At 35.0% G+C, this 16249-nt stretch overlaps 1 non-coding gene and 1 pseudogene across 1 annotated transcript; both read right to left on the minus strand.

The window, feature by feature from the left end:
- Window positions 1–210: 210 nt before the first annotated feature.
- On the minus strand, window positions 211–2687 carry LOC110907164 (annotated as a pseudogene).
- Window positions 2688–15893: 13206 nt separating this feature from the next.
- LOC118486831 lies at window positions 15894–16045 on the minus strand. Its single transcript, XR_004879998.1, has one exon. It is a non-coding gene; the product is annotated as a U4 spliceosomal RNA (small nuclear RNA).
- Window positions 16046–16249: the final 204 nt, after the last annotated feature.

Below are 16249 nucleotides of genomic sequence, written 5' to 3' on the forward strand. Positions count from 1 at the left end.
CCCTCTCAACCTGCTTTTGATTACTTTATTTGACTTCACTTATGCCTCTGCTAATTGCTGGCTAGTTTTACCTCTCATCTTCTTCATGTGAAGCTGGAAACACAGAGAAGATAAACAAAAAGACGAAACAAAGCACCAAGCCGAAATTGTAAATGCATCTTTCCAACAATAATCTTAAATTCCACCAAGCTGAAATCACATATAAGTTGATCAACCCAAGTATCGATACAGCTTTCTATCTTCTCTATCCCTTTCCAAGAACTCCCTTTCGATAAGCGACTCGATTTGTTTCTTTATCACAACAGGATTCGGCAAGAATCTCGACTGCAGATGCTTTGCAACTTCCGTCACGATATTATTATGATCCAATGCCTGTCTTGCTTTCATAATTCTAACAATTGCCGCATCGATATGTGGCTTTCTGTTCTCCTCTACCCGCTGCCTCATTTCTTTCTTTTCAGGTTCTGATTCCTTCTGAGTCACCACCGTACCAATCTTCACTTTATAAAACTTGCTAGAAAACTTTTCGTTAAAGAAAAACTCGTCATCTTCACTTAAGTCTTTGCTCATTGGTTCTTTCCTCAAAACATTGTTTGCCATGTTAATCCACACCCATTGTGTGTCCCGAGGTAATATGTTTTGAACTTATCACACATGGTGAGAGTTTCGGGTGGAAGGTTGCAGATGGCGGTTGATTGAGTCGGCCATGACCCGGTTGTGAGAACGTGTACCTTGAGTGTCGGTCCATCGGCTAACATGGGCCCCATGGAGTCATAGAACCCTTGCATTATGTCTTGAGAGGTCTTCATGTCACTGAACATACGTTCTAGCTTTGAAGTAAACGGATACCCGCATTCGGTTTTTAGGTTTAGTATTAAACTTCTCTCTGCATCTTCATACACGCTTATCCCCGAAAGAAGTCGTTTTGCCAAATGTTGTAATATTTTTCAAACACATCTTTTTCTTGTAGATAACGGAACAGCATCATTACTTTATCTAGGACAGCCTCTACATCAGCTTCACTCATGCCTCTCAATCCTTTTCTAAGCCTGTCATCTACAAACAAGGAGATGAATTCTGGCAACCGCGGATTCGAATTAATAAAATACTCAAACGATGAATTCAAAGCCTTTTGAAAAGTCTTGTCATTGTTAAATGCAAGACTGGTGATTTTATCATGTTTATGTTTTTCTTCCAATAAACGTTGCACAAACGCCACGGGATCTTTAACCCGTTCCGGATCGATGAATAGTTGTTTACATGTTTCCTGAATATGAGAAGTCATTACATGCCGTATCAGTGTTAATCCATTCGGCAATCATCATACTTATCATTCACAATCATATCAACCAAAACCGAAGTTTCCTTGTAATAATTTTCAAATACATCTTTGTCTTGTAGATAAGATAAAAGCATCAGTACTTTATGTAGAACCTCGACATCGTCTTCCTCATGCCTTGGAATCCCTTTCTAAGCTTGTCATCTACAAACAAGAAGATGGATTCCTGGGTCCTTCTGTTTAAATTAATAAAATACTCAAACGAAGAATTCAAAGCGTTTTGAAACGTCTAATCATTGTTAAATGCAAGACTGATGATTTTATCATGTTTATGTTTTTCTTCGGATAAACGTTGCACAAACTCCAGGGGATCTTTAACTTGTTCGGGATTGATAACAAGTTGTTTACCAGTTACCCGAATGTGAGAAGTCATTACATCCTGTATCATTTTTAACCCATTCGGCAGCCTGCGGAAAAAATTGTAAATCCAGGCTAAATCATTGTACTTATCCTCGGTAATCATATTAACCAAACCAGAAACTATGCAGTTCATTTGACTTTCAATCATTTCCTTTTCAACCAAATCTATTATCTTCACTTCACTTTTTGCATCTAAATATTGCGCCACCCGATCAATTTCTTCATCCAAACATTTCTCGGTTTTCTTCAAATACTCCAAACAATCACAACACTCGATTAACTGCTGAGATTCCCCTCGGTAAAAGCTGGTGGAAACCTCAAGAAAAGGCTGTTCAAAGACATATAGGTAGACACAAGGGCCAAGATCACTAACATTTTGATTATGTCTCTCATTAAACCTCTGTTGATAACTTCTCCGTTTCTTTCTTTCTGTACAATTTCAAAAAGTGTGACTTGTAGCCTCGTTTCGATATAGCAGATAATGTTATTAGTCCATGAATTAAGACAGATCTCGTGACTAGGAATATATGTTCTGTCCATGTACATAAATATGTCACGTATCATTTGTAATGCTTTCTTATGTTCCATCCATTTGTTGTTTAATTCTTCTAGAAACAAGGGTCCTTGAGATGCTTCAAGTGATGCAGCTATTTCTATTAAATGTAGTCACATTGTTGATACAAGTCCGGAATATAGCTTTTCTCCATGTTTGTGTAGCACCATATCGAATGCATGCCTGGACATACAGTTGCCATAATATAAGGAGCAAAAAATAATAATGATAAAAAGAAGAAAAGTAAATCGTTTTTCAAGTTATGATCAATAACCTGTAAAGGTCTTGGTGCGAAAGAGTGAGGATGCCCTTATGATTAAAAATCTCGTGAATGGCATGCAATATCTTCCAAGTTTTGTCAGCGTATTCCGGATCCACCACCACCACCACCACCCGATGCTTAGACGCCTCTATCCTCTTCTTTTCTGAACTCATCATGCTCTTGTTATTCACTATTTGATCACACCCTAGCTGTATCAAAACATGTAATTTGAGTAAAGTACGGTGTTAGTCTTAAGGGTTTAGTACCTTCACACAAAGTCGCACAGAGTATTTGAGTTTTCTTAGGACGGCTATCATGGGTATTGGTAATTCCAGTCTTATACCTAGTGGAAAACCGTATTTCGGATCCGGCCTAATACTCGTTGGGCTGATCCTAGTGGCGTAATTAGCCCACTAAATCAGGGGTATCCAAATTTTTTTTTACCAGGCAATCATACAATATTAGAAAAACGACAATAAATAAATAAATAAAATAAAGCAAATGCCTAAGGCCAGGCGGGGTCGATTGTTATTGTTCCTTGATGGGGAGCCATAACGCGTGGAACTATTGATTTTCCCACCACCACTCCTCAACTATAACGCGTGGTAATGTAACGCGTGTAAAATTCAACGGCGTGATGGCCAGATTTTGTGAGAGTAATTGTTGGTTAGGGGAAATTGTTGGGTGTGGTGGTGAGTGATGACCATGGCCACCAAAAAAGGTTGTGAGTGATGGAAAAATGGTTGATGGCATGGCGAAACATGATTGGATATTGTGAGTGATAGAATTCTATCACTAGTGACCACCCCCTCACCCCTAATAGATTTGTCCTCTTATTTTTTTCATAGCTTGAAATCGCTCCATCACATCATTGTCTTTTATGTTATGAAAAAATCTTTTTCAACCGCACAAACCATGCCATTGTTCAAATGAATTATTTTATTATTTGGGCTTTATTAGTTATTACAATTTGGGCTTAATTATCATAAAACTAATTATTTGGGCTTAGTTACTAAAGGTTTTGGGTTTAATGAATAATATCAAGTTTCATAATCTTCTCTTAGGGGTATCCTCATATATGTTTAGGGGTATCTTATGTATAAAACTGAAAAAAAAAGTACACTATGAATGCGAATATGGGGTTGAGCTGTAGCCCGTGCTATGTCTAAGTGTACATTGGTTCCGCCCCTCACTGATCCACAACACTTTTTTTGTCTATTTGATATTTTTATATATCATGTGCTAAATATAATTACAAAACTAGATTGGTATAATAATCTAAATTTAATAAATAACTTCAATTAATATTACATACCATTTTTTCCTTCAATATTTTAATAGTATTATTAATATCTAAATAAATCATTAATATCTCTTAAACTAATATGAAAAAATTAATTCATAAATACAAGAATAAAAAAGAAATTGAAACCACATCGTGTATTATGCAGATAATAAATAAGTATTTAACCATTAACTAAAGTTTACTCTATTAATATATATATATATATATATATATATATATATATATATAGGGAGAAGATCATACGAGAACCACCTCTTATTGTGAGAACCGCGAGAAACAATGTGAACACACAAAAAATGCCTAAAAATAGCTAAAAATCACACAAAAAGATTTTTTTTTGAATTTTTTAATATTTTTTATAAAAAAAAATCGCTACTTTTCGAAGCCAAAAAAAAAAAATTTTTTTGGCTTCGAAAAGTAGCGATTTTAACATGAAAAATATTAAAAAATTCAAAAAAAAATTTTTAGATTTTTTTTTTGATTTTTTTAGGTTTTTTGGGGGTTTAGTTTTTAGCATTTTAGCTTAGGGGGGGGGGTGTTAGGTTTTTGGGGGTGGGGGAGGGGGGTTTAGGTTTTTTTTTTGGGGGGTGGGGGAGGGGGGTTTAGGTTTTTTTTTTTTGGGGGGGGGGGGGGGAGGGGGGGTTAGGTTTTTTTTAGCATTTAGCTTGGGGGGGGGGCTGTTTAGGTTTTTTTTTTTGGTGGGGGGGGGGTTAGGTTTTTTTTGGGGGGTGGGGGGTTTAGGTTTTTTTTGGGAGGGGGTTAAGTTTTTTTTAGCTATTTTAGGTTGTGTTCACATTGGTTCTCAAGGTTCTCACAATAAGGGTGGTTCTCGCATGAGCCCCTCCCTATATATAGGGTAGGGATCAAGAGTGAACCATGTTTAGATAGTGAACAAAAACGAACAGATCCTGGCCGTTGGATGATAAGATCTTGATTATAGGATTTAAATAATTTTTACTTTAATTAAAAGAATAAATTCATATAAAATAACCGTACAAGGGCTTTTTTGTAAATTTTAGTCTCTGAAATTTAAAACTCGTAATCATAGGCTATTCAGTTATAGGTTTTGTGTAGTTTCATCCTAACTAAACCACCTCAACGTCAATCAATAACCTCTATCAACTCAGAAAGAAGAATCATCTCCAACCTCTCTCCCTCAAAGGCGATTTCTGTAAAAAAGGTTTAACATCAAGAAGAATCAGTTAAACAAGGTATCGTTACACAATGTAGTTTTCATTAAACGATTGTGAATGTCCCATCTTTATACACACGAATCTTCACATCTCTTAATCTAGGGTTTAATTGGGTCTATGTAATCAGTCGCTTAGTAGTGTTGTTCTACTGATTTTGTAGTATATTGTTGACATTTGTTCATATGTTTTGGCCGATTGAAGTTTTCTGACAAACTATTATGAATGATTCTTTCCTAATGTCTGAGAATCCTTTTAATCCAAAAGCTAGGGCTTAGTTTGCTGGGACTGGTAAAATGATTAGGTGTGTACTTGTTCAAACATTATCATATACCATTAAGATATGTTGTATTTCAGTTCCGACATGTGTATCTTGATTGAGTCTATATCCATTATTCATCTGGGTATTTTGGGGGATTGCAAAATACAAGCATTGTTTAAAATTTGGGTATATTTTGTTGTCTATAAAGAAACAAGTATTTGTGTATTTGGTCTGATTACATATTGTAACAAACTATTTTTGTTATGTATTTGTGTCAGTTTAGTAGAATCTTTTAGTTCAATGGCATTGTTTTGTACCAAAAAAATGTTGTGAGCTGATGTTCTTAGAAATGGTTTAACCTGTTCGCTTAACTACTATACTAATACACATGTGTAAGTGCTTTGAATACACATGTGTATACACATGGTGGAGATTGTTGGGTACATAGGATAAGATAAGTGTTGGTGACGAAATACACAAATTTTGAATTTGGTTTACACAAACTATACAATCTATCGATTTAATTGGTCTGAAAAAATGGATTTTAACTTGAGGTTTTCAAAATCGTGTAAACCGGTGGCTTAATTGTTATGCTAATACACATGTGTATGTGATGGAAATACACATGTGTTTAAATATTGAGCAGAAATAATAGTACATATATCTTGGTAATGTGATACATTCTTTTTGGTTTGAAACACGAATGTGTAGAGGAATGACATATTCTGTACTACCTATGGCACCCATCTAATACACTTTTGTATACTGGATCTACTACCAAATGTGTGTCTGAGTTATGGGATCATAGACTGTTGGGCTACTATGCTCAATCATGAAGAAGTCAAAAGAAGAGAAGGTACAATGCCGAGGCTGTTTGGTCACACCACCCTTTTTGTAAGAACATTTTATCATTTTAACCAGCTCCAGTTAACGGCTTTTTTACATAATTAGATAATATATCTTATGTATTTATATATTTTTTTTGGGTTTCTAACGCCAGACCGAGGACACGCTGACCAACTCAAGTTATGATGACAACAAACGGTTAGAGATATTTTCTAGTGCCCTGTTGGTTGTGTTGGAGGAAAAGGATGAATTAATGAACTCGAAAGAATACGGGAACCTTATTTTCCCAATTCTTGAAAGTGTGCGTTTTTATTTAGTTTGCTTTGACTTGAAGAATCTGGCAATAACCGTAATCGATAATATGGATCCCTCTGAAAGTCCAGTTAAAGTATTTGACAATGACGATTTTTCCTAAAGTCGACTCCGTTAAAAGTGGTAGGTGATTGTTGATATATATATAATACACATGTGTACCTCGGGTTTAATTCATCAAGTTCTTTTATGTGCAGAAAGATGTCGTCGTCAAGTACCTGAAGCGTGTTCGTCATCCACGTTGTTATGATATTTCAGCTCGGCATCCTGTTCAGTTGGAGATTGGTTGGACAACAATAGGAAACTATGAAGACTATGGAATATACGCAATGCGTCACATGGAAACCTGGATGGGGATCATTGAAGATCGCTGGGACATTGGCTTCCCAACCGAAATGGCTAAAGCAAATACGAAAATTGCACAACTAAGGAGGAAGTATGTGGTGAAATTGATAACATCGATGTCGAACAAACATCGGAAACGTATTTTAGAAGAAGCCTACCAATTTGTCGGCATAAACAGAAAGAAATAGATCAAAAGAATGCTACTAGATTGTATGACGTGTAGTTTAATTATGTTGGTGTTCAAGCAATAACTTTACTTTTGTTTCATTTGTTTTGCTCAACAGACTCGTTACTATGCTTAGTTTCGCTTGGTAATAATCATGTTACGTGGACCGATCATGTATAGTATAACGTCTACTGTCAGCGTAATGTTCGTTTTCTGTATATATAGTTGTTGGTTTTACGGTCGTGCGAATGTGCATTCTTGAAATTACAAGATAATACAGCTCCTTCAAAGTTGGATTAATTAGAATATTATTTCGTACATGTGAGCAACCCAAAAAATTGAAAGTACTGATAGTAATACAAAAACCAAATACACATGAGTTACGGTAGAAATAATAACCTACTGAACTAATAATCGACGAAAATATATATGGTTTGTCAATTGTCATGGAGTATCGAATTGCACATTTGTATTCATATAATTTCAATTGGATCTCAGTTTTTTTTAACTTGTTGTAGTGATGAACGTTTTATCAATATCCACCCCGACCCGATAACGAATCGAACCCACCCGATAACGGGGCATCTTGTAGATTATTACACGAAATAATATCCAACATAAAAGGGTCAGTTCCGACCCATTTTACACTCGGTTTTGCTTACGTATCAGGTCACTACCCCGAACCTAAATCTAATTGAAATCTTCATCTCCAGTAAAGGGTGTTTTCACCTCCAGCATTTGTTCAATACCATCCAACATCATTTTTTGGAACAAACAAATTAAAGTATTGCATCTGTTTAATGGAAAAGTGCAATGTTTAATGATGAAACTGTCAACTATGCTTGTAAATCTCATATACAAAAGCTATACATTGTTGTTTAAGACTTTAGGTTATCGTATGATGTTGGGATTCGACCCGAAATAGTTAGTAAACTATGTGTTTTTGGGACCAGACTGTGTAATTCGATTGTTCATAATTCCCGACACCGAACCGACCCAATACCAAAATGACTACAGTAATAGGAACCGAACAAAAACCTGAATTACTGTATTAGGGTCGGGTTCGGGTACTATTCACTTCGATGATTATCAGGTTTTTTTTCAGGTCGGGTCTCCTGTTGGTCACCGCCGGCTTCTGGACTGCTACTGGTTGGTTCTTTCTGAGTTGTTTTGACATTTTCGTTGGGTATGTTAGGCGCCAAGTTGGAGCATAAACTTATCAGGCGTATTCCGCCATAAATCAGTGAAATTGGCTTTAGTTTCATTCAAAACCTGGCTAGATTGACACATGCTATTTTTTTAAAAAAACTTAAAACTAGGATGACAAAAAGTAGACCCTGATGATTTCTTAGCTAATGCGTAGCGTTTATAAAAATCATTTACAGAAGGCATTTGCAAAATATAGCTATTTCTAGCAACACAAACAACACATACACAGGTACACCTCTAAAAATGTTATCCTACTGGGCTCCAAATACACATCTGCAGGTGTACCATTATAACCTACTGGACTACATGTTAATGTAACCTATAGCATATATCTCAAGTCAATATAGTCCAGGTGAATGTCATAACTTGTAAACATTAATGATTATAAAAACTGATAAAAAACATAATACAGCTATGTGAATGTCATAACTTTTAAGCATTAATGATTATAAAAACTGACAAAAAAACATAATACAGCTATGTATTCACATTACAGCGATTCTGGCTACAAACTTGTATAAACAATAGTTTTAACATAATACCTTGATGTTGTTCTTCTGCTTGTTCAGAGCTCAGAGGAATTAACAAATTGGCTGCACCGCTGCCCATATCGTTCGTATCTTTCATAAGGGTACCCTCTATTAAATATAAAATCTTACGTATTATAAAAACTACACCAAAAACATAATACACCAATGTATTACCATTACCGCGACAGTGGATATTGATTTGTATAAACAATTGTTTAAAAATTATACCTTGATGATTATCTCCTGCTCATTCAGAGCTCTGAGGAATTAACATCTTGGCTGCAACCTTTGGCTGATCGTTCGTATCTATCAAAAGGGTACCCTCTGTCGTAAGTTACAAATCTTAAATGTTTTGAAAATAAAACAAACCATAGTACAACTATCAATTAAACTTACAACGACATTGGACACTGAATTGTATAAACAGTTGTTTCAAAGTTATACCTTGAAGATGACTTTGTGCTCGTTCAGTGCTCTGAGGAATTAACAAAATGGTTGCAACATCGGGATGATGGTTCGTATCTGTCACAAATTATACATCTTAATAATCATAAAAGCTAAACAAAACATAACACAGGTATGTATTCGAAATCCTGTTAATCCAAAAGCTATGGCTTATTTTGCTGGGATAAATAAACAAATTTACGCGCGATATTGGATACAAACTTGTATACACAATTGTTTTAAGATTATACCTTGTTGTTGTTGTCCTCTTCGTACAGAGTTCAGAGTTCTGATGAATTAACCAATTCGTAGAAGCAACATGCTGATCGTTCGTATGTATCATAATTAGTAAATCTTCAGTGGAACAAATTCGTTGCTCAATTGCTTGTTGATGATCTGACGAACCAATTGAATGATGGTTGATGATCTGCAGAACGAACTAGAAGATATGAAGTGTGGACGCAGTTTTTTTTGTTGATGGATTGAATTTGAATTTGATAGACATATTGAAGCGTGGGTGATTATGATCTGATAACTGCCAGAAAATAATTAAAAAGAAAATTATATATAAAACTATAAATGTTAAAAGACGATCCTACCATTGTGTATTAGTTAAGAAGATCTATGGCCAGGATTTGTTCGTTTTTTTCATCAATTGGGAAGTGTTCACAAATGAACCTAACTCTATATATATATATATATATATATATATATATATATATATATATATATATATAGGATCCTGTAAAAAAGGCCTAAAGTATGAGAAGGGTAAGAAAAAATCTCAGCCATTAGATCTTTTGATCTATTAGATCTTTTGATCTAATGGTTGAGATCAATAGGGACCAAATTGTAAAATATTTTCATTAATTTGGACTAATTTGAAATATCCAAAGGCAATATAGTCTTTTAAACCCACTAGAAATTAGGTAATGCACATGTAACTTCCCCCCGTCTGTAACACCCGTTCTTATTATTCAAGGTTTAACGTAAATTTTACGTAAAACAATCATGTAATTAAGATTACATAAACATTTGGAAATATGGGTTTATTAAAACTTTTACAAATCATAAGTTATTCTACGTAACGTGATTAAATTTGTTGTTTAAAATTTACTATGTGTCAAAGTGCGGAAGCGTGTGTCTTTATCGTGTTCGGTTCTTCACTGAGCTTGATCGTCTTCCGGCATCCAAAAGTACCTACATTTCAATAACATGAAATGCTTTAGTCATACGGGGTTTAAATCATGTCCGAACGATGTCCGGGAAACAATTGATTTTTCAATTTGAAAAAAAAAACAAAATATATAAAAATCTCCACCGTAAATTACGGTGGAACCGTAATTTACGGTGGCACCTGGGTTCAAGCTTTTCTACCGTAAAACAGTGGGCCACCACCGTAAATAAATCATCTCCACCGTAAATTACGGTGGGACCGTAAATTACGGTGGACCCTGGGTTCAGCCTTTCCATTTTGCCGTAATTTGACACGAAATCTTCCGTATCTTTCAAACCGCTTATCCCATCTTCACCTACGGTCAAAACCATGTAAATAATTAGTTTTGACACTTTAATAATCGAGTATAAACAAGTTCCGTGCTTAACGTAACAAAACAAGAAATTATTTTTGTTTTGTTTTCAGCCCCTTCACCCGGCCGTGTCAAAAAGTCACCCGGCCGTGTCAGTTAACATATATTTTTCACAGCCCAGCCACCCGGCCGTGTCAAAAAGTCACCCGCCCGTGTCAACTCTGCACGTCTATTTTTCATTAGTTCTTACCGAAACGGACATAACTCTCTCGTTTTTAATCCGTTTTACACGATTCTTTTTCCTACGCGTCCGTAATTTAATTCTCCATCATATGGAGTTAAAATCCGACATCCGGATTAACAAAAATTTAAGACTTTTAAGTCTTCGGCTTATTACCATTTTTACCAAATTTTGACCCGTTCATGAATTCATCTAACAAACTTGATTGTCGCCCTTGTTTCTTTCGTAAACATAATATTATGATTATTTCCTATTGTACAAGGTTCAAATCACGGGTTATTACACATTCTTAACTCGTTTCGCTAATACTTCTATTTTGACCCGTTATGGGTATTTACGCATTTTGGTCTAGAACTTGTGCTTTCTTTTGATACTACAATATTTTCCATGTCTAATTAACTAGAAATATTCCACCACAACTATTTTGTGGTGGATTTAACATATGAACCCCTTTTTCCCAATTTTACCTATCGGTTGGTCATTTTTCCGCAATTAACTATTTCTAGGCGTTCGACCCACAATTGTTTTTTTCCTAGAACTTTTATACACATCTAAGGGTTTCAAACTCATAATATAAGTTTCTAAGCAACCTCTAAGGGTCGTTTACATTGTTTACCTATTAAGGGCTCTTTGGTCACATTTAGTCCTTCATTTTGAAATGAAGGATTTCGGCTAGATGTTAGACCTTCTTGCTCTTTTAACTATAAATTCACGTATGCGTACCTGGCTCGGATCATAGTATTGACCCGTTTACATACTCCTTGCTTTAAATTTTCTAATTAAAGCAACGCAACACATGTTATTTCCTGAAATCACAAAACTCAACAAGCGATCGTCAAATGTTATTGCCAAATGGTGTTATCCACACCATTTGACCCATTTAGTCTAATTGACCATTTGTCCGTGTTGAGATGGTATTTAATTACCATTTCACCCCTTTTACCTATCCCGGTTTTCTTTGAACTTGTTTTACTTAAAACCGTTTTTAATTATTCGTCATTACATGACTAATTTACCATTTTCCCCTCATTCCAACTCTCATTGAATCGCGTCGGAATATCATATACCAACCACTTAGTAGCATTCATATCATTACTTGAAATTAAGTAACTTTGCAAATAATGTAAAGGGGCGTAAGCTCTACTTACCTCGTATCCGAATACGTTTTCTTCTCGTGCTTGATTCGTTTGACCGCTTCTTTTCCAAGCCTCCACCTAGCTCGTTAGGCGACAAACTATCATTATTCACAAGGTGGTTAGATTAGTCATTTCAATTCACGACTATTCCACCTTACGTATTTAGTCAAACAAGGCAGTTACGCGTTTCATTCGTAATCTCAACATATAACATTCACTTAGGCATTTTAACAAACACCTTGCGGGCATAATTTCTCACAATTTATTAACAAGCTCAATACTTGTCATTTAGCCATGGTTAACATCAACTAGGCATGTTTACATAAATTTTCACATTAACAAAAATCTGAATTTACTTCCTAGAACTCAAATTACACTAGAACCACAATTAAAATTCTAGTGTTTAACATGTTCCTACTACACCCACTTATCACCTTCAATGGTGATTGTGAATTCACAAGAAATAAGCATGATTTCAACATGTGATTGACTAGGGTTTTACTCCTAGACATTATATCATCCCTATTCTATCAAATTAACAAACATGCATCATCAAATTTCAGATTTCCCAAATTCATGAGAATTTCAAGTAGAGGATTTTCATGAATTTCACATACCTTATGATCTCCTTTCAATGGGGATCACGAATATATGCTCGATTTTCGTTTTGGACTCGATTTGATCCTACAATTGGTGGTTTTTGATGTGAACTAGGGTTTTGGGGAGCTTGAAGTCGCCCCCTGCCTTCTGATCGAACCCAACAACACAAACAAGTGTTGTGTTTTAATTTTTTTTTTGTTTTATTATTACTAGTTTTCACTTACACAACTTTAGTCCCTCAAGTTTCATTTTTCTTTTGTTTTAACATTTTAACTACTCATAAGTTGTCATTTAACTAGGTTAATGCCAATCCTGGTTAGTTTATTTTACCAATTTTATTTGTAACTAAATACAAATTTAAAAATGTGTATTTTCGGGATGTTACACCCTTCTTATTTTAAATCCACAATCCCTCTTATTAACTAAACCATACATTTCTAGTTAACTTAGCGGGGTTCGGGGATATTTACGACTAAGTTTATTTTAGGTCCCGTTAACTCAGACCTTTTATAAACTTTATTTATCCATAGACCTTTATTTATCTTTTTATTAAATATTAGGTTTATTTACTTAAGATTCCTAATATTCACCGGGTAAATTTTATTACTAATGGTACTTTACCCGTCTTTTGGTATTAACGGAGTATGATTACCAAACCCGTTTTAGGGGTGTTACACCGTCTTTTTTAAACCTCGATAACTTTTTATACGTAACTTTTTTTTTTAAAATTACACCATAATAACGAGCGTTTTTTTATCTTTAATATGAGTACCATATTGATATACTTATATAGAGAAAAAATATGTTTCGATCAGATGTTTAGTCAATGAATGGTGTTATATACTTGCTGAATGGTGTTATATACTTGCTGAATGGTTTATATACTTACTGAATGGTGTTATATACTTGCTGAATGGTGTTATATACTTACTGAGTGGTGTTATATACTTGCTGAATGCTGAATGGTGTTATATACTTGCTGAATGGTGTTATATACTTCCTATAATTAAGGTGACAGTTATGGGAAGTTTTAATTAATTGAATTAATGATAAAATTACTTGTTTACCATTTTCAATTAATTTAGATCTAATACCTGAGATTCTTTCTTACCTTTCTCACACTTTTGGTCTTTTTTACAATAACCCTAAAAGAGTTTATTCAAGATAAATTATATTTATATTTGTTTAATATATTATTATAGAGTAGGGTTCGCACGGAAAGTGTGTTTTTCCTAGAAAGTCTAGGAAGCGATCTGGTCCATCCGATTGGTGTGTTTAAGGGTTGAGATTAAATCAGTGGCAATCTTGTAATATTTGAGTTTAATTAATTGATTGTTTTAAATGAGTAGGGGCAATTTTGTCAAATGGCCGTTTTTTTTAATCAATCAAAAAAACTGTCAGGCAATCACAACTCCTATTTTTAAGCGAATTTCCTTATCTCTCTCAACCCACATTCGGAAACCCCCAAAATCATACCAATTATACCTAAAATCATGGATGAAGATTTCCCCTCTTTCTCTTTCTCTTTCTCTTTCTCTCTCCCTCTCTAAACCCACCTCCAAAAACCGCTGTCGGCCACCCCTTCATCAAATCATCATCATCTTTAACAACAAATCCTTATCATTACCTAAAACACCCCCCCCACCCTCTACCGTTGATGGAGCCACCACCGACTACAGCCGGCACCACCACTCCGCCTCCCCTGAAACAATACACGACTAGCCGGAGACGTGGTTCTAACAAGATCTGAAAGACTGAGAAGAAAATATAACGGGACCAGGGCTTACCGGAGAAGAAAACGCGACCCAAGCGACCAGAAATCTGCTTGCTGTTAAAACACAACGTCAAGAAATCTGCTTGCTGTTAAAACACAATGTCCAGCAATCTGCTTGTTGTTAAAACACAGCGTCAAGGAAAACTGCTTGCTGTTAAAACACAATGTCAAGAAATCTGCTTGCTGTTAAAACACAATGTCAAAAATCCTCCAGGAATCTGCTTGCTGTTAAAACACAGCGTCAAGAAATCTGCTTGCTGTTAAAACACAACATCAAGAAATCTGCTTGCCGTTAAAACACAATGACCAGCAATCTGCTTGCTGTTAAAACACAGCGTCAAGAGTGTTAAAATGCAAAAGAACTGTTAAAACACATTCAGAGTGTTAAAACACAACCTGATTATATATTGACTTCAGAGTGTTAAAACACACTGACTTCAACCTCTCTGACTTCAGAGTGTTAAAACACATTCAGAGTGTTAAAATGCAAAAGAACTGTTAAAACACAACCTGATTATATATTAACTTCAGAGTGTTAAAACACACTGACTTCAGCCTCTCTGACTAGTAAAACACATCACCAAAAACCTTCTGATAGTTTTCCAGATAAACACATTGACCTCCATATTTGAATTCGAAAACAACAAAAATTCCGAAAATCAAAGAATGTTAGTTAATGAAAAATAAATTCCAAAAATAAAATTAAAATGTGAAATTACATAGTTTCCCTTTTAGTTAAAATAACTCAATGCCACATGTCCAATTCTCATTGCTTCCTAGACTTTCTAGGAAAAATAGACTTTCCACCCAACTCCTACTCATTATTATATATAGTTACAGTGATTTTTGTCCTTTTGTAAAAAAAAAAATTCATCTTTCCTTCTTTCCTTCTTTTGTCTTTTTTTTTTCTTTTTTAAATTCAATTGAACCTGATGTTGTACATGTAACAAAACGAACGCTCTAACACTGACCAAACAATGTCAGTTTGGAATACACATTCGTATTTATTGTTTCGATCTATGTAAACATCTCTCAGTATTTTTTTGGTCGTATCATGACTTTTTTTGTTTCTCTTTCGGTAAGTGTCAATATACTAATGAACCGAACCAATTTCAAACGAGTTCCTGCCATTGACGTTATTTTTACTATTGCGTCTACGATTCGATTAAAAACTAATGTTTTGGTTGAGATAACACGATTTTTGGAGTTCATATGCATTTAAATACACTTCGGATAGGGCAACTCCTATCCAGTTAAATCTCTTTAGCTGAACCGATTTGGTGCATTGGACGTAGAACATGTATAGATAACCCAAATTGACCTGTTTATATATAACATGTCTCATGGTTTTCATTTCTAGATATATAACTGGATTTATTACCTTGTATATATAAGTTATTGAATTAATATTTTACTCATTATTTTTATTGTTATTTATAATAAATAATAAAAATATAATATATATAAAAGTTAAAACTAGAGATTGTAGGGCTTTACCTCGAAAGGGAGCCCTTCCAGAAATTCTCGACGGCCAAGGGAGACCCAAAGCCGAGGAGGGGGTTTGGAAATAGTTTTCAACCAGCAATTGACGCGCCTCGGTTGTTACCTCATTAGCTGCGTCATTGCCTCAAGCGCAAAGATACTTTCCCTCTTACCAGGGGCAGACCTATTAAGAAAGCACGGGTTCCCAGGAACCCATTCGGTTTTTAATTTTTAGTGTAAGTGTCACACCCCAACCAATGGCGGAAACATCGGGATGAGACGAAGTGTGAAGATTGCTCGAGACATCATAACGCTAATAATTGTGACAAGTATTTAAATAATCCTATTTCATTTCATAAAATA

The sequence above is a fragment of the Helianthus annuus genome, chromosome 14 (assembly GCF_002127325.2).
Source record: "Helianthus annuus cultivar XRQ/B chromosome 14, HanXRQr2.0-SUNRISE, whole genome shotgun sequence".
In the NCBI taxonomy this organism is placed as follows: Eukaryota; Viridiplantae; Streptophyta; class Magnoliopsida; order Asterales; family Asteraceae; genus Helianthus; species Helianthus annuus.